The sequence below is a fragment of the Hemicordylus capensis genome, chromosome 5, assembly GCF_027244095.1.
Source record: "Hemicordylus capensis ecotype Gifberg chromosome 5, rHemCap1.1.pri, whole genome shotgun sequence".
NCBI lineage: Eukaryota > Metazoa > Chordata > Lepidosauria > Squamata > Cordylidae > Hemicordylus > Hemicordylus capensis.
The window spans coordinates 143,964,224-143,970,223 of NC_069661.1; the positions used below are offsets into that span (position 1 = coordinate 143,964,224).

General features: G+C 40.1%; 1 long non-coding RNA gene across 1 annotated transcript in view; it reads left to right on the forward strand.

The window, feature by feature from the left end:
* LOC128327072 (uncharacterized) overlaps window positions 1-5,624 on the forward strand; it is a 112,423-nt gene extending 106,799 nt beyond the window's left edge. Inside the window, exons 2-4 of the long non-coding RNA XR_008308461.1 lie at window positions 1,234-1,330; window positions 5,028-5,105; window positions 5,479-5,624. This is a non-coding gene — a long non-coding RNA (uncharacterized LOC128327072). The remainder of the gene's footprint in view (window positions 1-1,233; window positions 1,331-5,027; window positions 5,106-5,478) is intronic.
* The last annotated feature ends 376 nt before the right edge of the window (window positions 5,625-6,000 follow it).

Sequence of the window (6,000 nt, forward strand, 5' to 3'; positions counted from 1 at the left end):
TTTACCTGGGGTAGAAGGACACGAGTTTGCTCTTCTACCCCAGTCCCCGGTTATGTGCATGCTTCGGCTGCCTGCAGCCTGAGCATGCACAAAGCCTGGTGGCAAGAGTGCCCGTCAGTGTGGAAATCCTCCATTGCACCACACTCCTGGTGTGGTGCATTGTGGGATGCTGGAGGATTTTGTCTGGCTCCCAGCTCTGCCACTCTCTGTGGTGTCAATCGTGTGCCAGCTCAGGTGAACAGCAGAGCTGCTTCAGCTTTTTAAATATCTCTTTTTAAAAACCGAGAGATATTTAAAAAGCTGAAGCACTCAAATGGTCACATTCAAGATTGAAATTTCTAGCTAGAAATAGAATTTCTAGCTTGAAAGGTGCAATTTGAAATTTTATCCAACTGATTTTGCAGTTTAATTTCATCCCTAGTTGGGACAATAGTAAAACAGACAAATCAATGGGGATTAAGTAGTCAGTACTTTGCTCAGTCATCTTCTCTCTTCTTAGTCTGGTTGGTGGAATAAATTAACTGTTAAACGGTAGCTGTCTTTGGAACATCATTAATTTTGCTAATACTCTCAGTAGAGATGAAAGAGTTGATTGGACTAGTTCTTTGTTTGTTTGTTTGTTTGTTTGTTTGTTTGTTTGTTTGTTTGTTTGATGCATTTTTATACCGCCCCAAACCAAAGTCTTGGGGCAGTTCAAAATAATAATAAAACAACACAAATAAGTAAAACATTAATATCAATTAAAACTCCAAAAAAGCTGCCTAAAATGAGAACAATTTACAAAAATTAAAATTACAAAAGCTAAAAGGCCTGGTTAAAAAAATGAGTTTTCAAGGATCTTTTAAAAACCGCTAGAGATGGGGAGAGTCTTATACCGGGGGAAGCACATTCCAAAGTCTTGGAGTGACAACTGAGAAGGCCTGTCCCTGAGTGGCCACCAAACGACTTGAAGGAAGCCACAGACGGGACTCCCCTGACTAACGCAGTGGACGATGGGGATCGTGCAGAAGAAGATGCTCTCTTAAATACCACTGGAATCTTTAGCAAGTCCAATAGTGTCCAGATCCTCTCTACATAGTTTATACAAGGCAACCACAATATAAATGTGTAATTCATAAAGTTTATACAAAATAATTGTAGTCTACTGTAACACATATTTTTCCTTTCAATGGTTAGGTTTTAATCATCTGGTGCAATGCACTACACCTTCCATAACGTGATATTTCCTTGCAGCAGGTACTATTGCTATCAGAGGGTTCATGCAGATGAGCAAACTACCCTGGAGTGAGCTCTTTCAACCTAGAGTAGCTTCTGGATTGTCCTGCCAATGGTAAGGAGATTTTTTATCACATACCATGTGCAGATGTCCAGTTCAGTGGTCAGACTCAAAATGGATTTAAAATCTCTATTTAATTAAATCTAAGTTAACCTGTTTGTTTAGCTGTGAAAATGTGGATGATTTCAATGCCTGGCACATCCTCCCTTGACTTTTTACTCTCTTTTTTTTTCAGCAGCAAAACTTTGAAATCTGCTCAGACAGTCCCGTCTTAGCCTGAAAGAGCGTAAAATGTGCCCCAAAACTTACTTGACTTGGACGGGATTCAGACTAAGTTAGTCATGTCTAAGTCCCATTGAAATTAATAGGACTTAAAGTTACTCATGACTAGCTTGTCTTGTTGATTTCAATGCTGCTTAGTCTTGACTTAGTTTGGATGCTGCCCCTTAATTTTGACATCCCTGCCAACAATTTAGTCAGATTAAAGCTAACCAGCCTATCTAGTATCTGGTCTTATTCTCATTCCCCCCGCCCCCCCTTAAAAATAGGGCTTGACTCTGAAGTTTTGTACTGCTACATTTATTGTCACTGAGAATGCTGTGGGTAAGGTGATTGAAAACTGCCCATGGCATCACTAATGGTAACTCACATACAAATGCACGCTGCCTGCACATTTTTAAACAGGGCAGATTTGCCCTTTCTAGGGTGTATGTTTCTCTACTTTGACTATACATAGACCCAGTGTTCTAGGTTTGGACAGGCCCTCAGCAGATAAGCTGCCCCCAGTGCCCTCTTCACCTGGGCCTCCCATCCCTGTGGTGCCCTGTCACTTCCTCCCTCATGGGCAAGCAGAAGAGCAGGCAGCCAGAAGGAAGAGGAGGAACAGCATCTGTTGCCACCCCCTACTCAGAAGGTAGTAGTTGCTTCTCCTTACCAGTTTAATTGCTTGCCTTCCCAAGCAGGTAAATGGGCACTTGTGAAGGCAATGAGGAGCAGACACAGAGGGAGTGGGATAGCAGTGGTTCTTCATGGGTATCTGTCGCCCCAAAGTTCCTGGCCCTTGATTCTCCTGCATAGCATTCCAAAGCAATCTGCAGCACAGTCTCAGAATTGTTGTCCTATACAGTAGATGCCATTTTTGTGTTTGAAGGATGTGTGTTCTCCCCCACCAACGTTGGGAAGCAGACTTATTTTATTGTGGAGGAGGGATTCAAGGTTTTTCATCCCAAGCAGGTTAGCACACACATCCCATATTTCCTCTCACCCTCACATCTGAACAGTTGTCACAGGATGGCTGCCACATCAGCTCTAGTGCAAGAGTTGCCCTGTGGGGAGCTGCTTCTTTCCAGTTGAAGCCTCACTGGTTCTCAGTCTGAGAGATGGTACTCCTTGGATCTTCATACTTCAGTCACTTGAGATGTGGATAACATTCCCAGAAGTATAATAATAGTCAGAGTTTAACTTTAATTAAGCCTTCACTATTCTCAAATACCCAACCTTGTTCCACAATTAAGATGTTTCACTCTCTGGGAGAAAGATCTGTCACTAAGAGTAATTTATTCTAATCTCAATGGTATTTTCACAACAGCCTGTGGTGATACAAATATAACAGACAATCTCTGTCTTCATGTCACAATATTTTTTGTTTAAAACATGCTCATTTCATAGGGGATGGGGAAAGAATGAATGTATTGCTAACCACACAAGGAATATCAAGAAACACTGGAAGCATCTTCCAGGAGTACAGAATCATAAAAATTGTTCAACTAGACCAAACCAAAACTCCAGAATTCAGTTTCCAGCAGTGATCAGACTGATGCAAGTCACAAAGGCAACAACCCTCTGCCATAGTATATTCCCAGGATCAAGTATCCAGAGATATACTAGCCCTGTTCACACATTTTGTTGTATGTTTGTGCAGCTGTCTGTACACATGTACATGTTTTTGTGTGAATGACTGTACTGGTGTTCATTTGAAAAGCAAACCTGGGTACAAGAGCCCTCAAATGCAGGATACAGGTAGGAAGTGTACTTCTGTACATGCATTCAACATAATGTGTGAATAACTCTATGCGTGTACAGATCTCAGAGTGTATTCACTTTTCACAAAATGATAATTTAAGAACATATATGGGATATTGAGGTACAAAGACATTTGAGTTCTCTGTTTTATGGAGGTGCAGGGAATGGATTTGCCCCAGTACCTTTTTAACTTAACAGTCCCAAAATTTTGTAAGGCCTTTACTTTGGCTTGATGTAATGTTCTATCTGCCTTTTTGGAGGGAAGATTCCAGAGTTTTCCCTACTCTGAGCATATTTGCACTTGTGAATGGGGGGAGGTCAGGACTGTGGGTCATGTTCCCCTGTATTGCCCCTTTTGTTGAGATACAGTATTCGCTGTGATGTTGTTGTTCCTATTTTACAAAAGATGCCTGGCAAGTCTGAGGAGTTTTATATAACGTTTCTAATTTCTTATTAGAATTTATGTATTACAGATAGAGTTGCTAAGTTTTGTGCTGCTGCTGCCTGTCATAAATAAATTAAAATACTGTTCACAGCTTGTATATGTGTTGAACATAAGGTGTTCAATGCATGTAGGGCTACTGTTACTGAACATGATGATTCCATTTAGCTATCATGGATAATAACCTTTTAATATTATGTTAATACATGTAAAAACTGACAAATTCAGTAGTGCTCACTCTGTAAACTACCTAATTTTTATGTATGCTCCAACTGCTTTACCTGAGGACAACTGTGATTTTCTGGTAGTTGTCTCTGGTAAACCACTAACCTTATTTTGCCTCTTGGGGAGATGTTGGGGATATAATACAATTTTTTATTTTTACTTTTAAATGTTGGTGTGCACATACATGTACTAGAATTTTTCAGGCTGAAGCTCCTCCCCACCCTGCGCAATATCTGAGTGGGAGATAGGTGCATTTTACTTTAGTGCGCATATATATGCGCATAAACATGAATTTATACACATTGTTTCCTTTCCATACCCCAAACATTTACTTTGTTCAAAAATGTGTATCCCACTTTTCTCAGTTGACCCAAAGTGTTTTGCAACAAGAATTAAAAACAACTTTTGAAAATCACAATACAAGTAAAATCAGATTCAAGTAAAACACTAACACCCCATTACACACTGACATACAAAGAGCCAGAAAGAAGTCAGAAAGCCTGTCAGAAAAGCCAGGTCTTCATCAGTCTCTGAAAGACAGAGAGCCAAGGAGCCAAGAAGTCTCTCAGGAGAGGGTGGGGCCACCACTGAGAAAGTTGGCCACCATCCAGTATCTATCTATCAAAATAATAAAGGTTGCTGAATGTGAGTTGCAAGTATTCTATGAGCACCACAATGAGATGCATTTACTTCCAACTTTATGAGAAGAGTATATACAGTGTGCCACTCTGTCATCTTTAAGGACAAGACAGTCAGTAAAAATAAAAAGCAATGCACTTGTACACAACACAAATCAATCAATCATACTTTCTCCAGGCATGTATATGGGGTTGAAAAAGAGATTTCTGAGGTTCTGGGCAAAACTGGCAGAGAGAATTGTGTTTGTGTGGCAGGGAGAGAGTTCTGTCCAGCATGCCCCTAAGGATGAAACCTCAGTGGTGCACTATTGTCCCATGATTATGTTGAAGCAGAGAGGAGATAGGCTGGCTCATAGTAATATGTGTAGTTTATGACTGGTCTGCTGTTACCCATTATCATTTTAATGTCTTTCCCCCACTCCAGGCCTCACTTTAAGATGGAAGCTAAGAAGAGAGACACCATAGGATTGGACTGTGCTGGAGGTGAACTGGAATGAATGAGGTGAGAAAAATGGTTATTTGTTCTTTCTCTGGGAAAGGCAGAAGGAGAAGGGTTTTTCCTCCCTATTCTTTTTGCTTTAGGACAAATGTGAAGGGGGACAGAAATTGACTAGGAAGATTCTGGGGTGAATTTTTGGAAGAGGAAATCAATTGCAGGAGGAATTGATTAATTTTTGGTGAGGGGATTTGGAGTGAAATGAATATGAAGGGAATGAATGTTCTGAGGGAATGAATCTGAAGGGGATAGATTCCAGACTTTTGCACATTATAAATTCTCTTTGTAGAATATAGAGGCTCTACAATAGTCCGCCTACTCTTGTTTCCAGATATATTTGATTTTTCTCAGCCAAGCTGACCTTTCACTTCTCTTACAGAATTTCACTTGTTCTAAACATTCTTCTTGTGAACATTCTAAAGCAGAAGGATCACTATCTTTACAGGACACTACAGCAGCTCGGCCAATGACTGGGAGGGAGGAAGCCTGCAAACTAGCAACAGCCAGTTAAGGCTGTATTGTTGATTTCTGCCCCCCTCCAAATCTTGGCTTACAGGACTATTTTCATAAATAAAGTAACTTCCACTGTTGTGTTCTTTGGATATGTTCTTTGGTTTCTTACAAACTGCAAAATGCAAGTTAATTAACACTATGAACTGAACAGCATGGACATCATTAAAATATGCTTCTTAGCTATGAAAGCTCCAAAACCAGTTTCAAGTACAGTGAAATAAAAAATATTGGAAATCTAAGCATACCAGCACTGATTCAAATGAAACAGAAGAAGCCTTAATAATATATCCTATTAAGGTTCAAAGGCTTTTTTTTTTTTTAGCCTACTTTCCTTAAGGAAAGTAAGCGTATGAGATCACCAAGCTTTCTGTGTGTGTATCACCTTCAC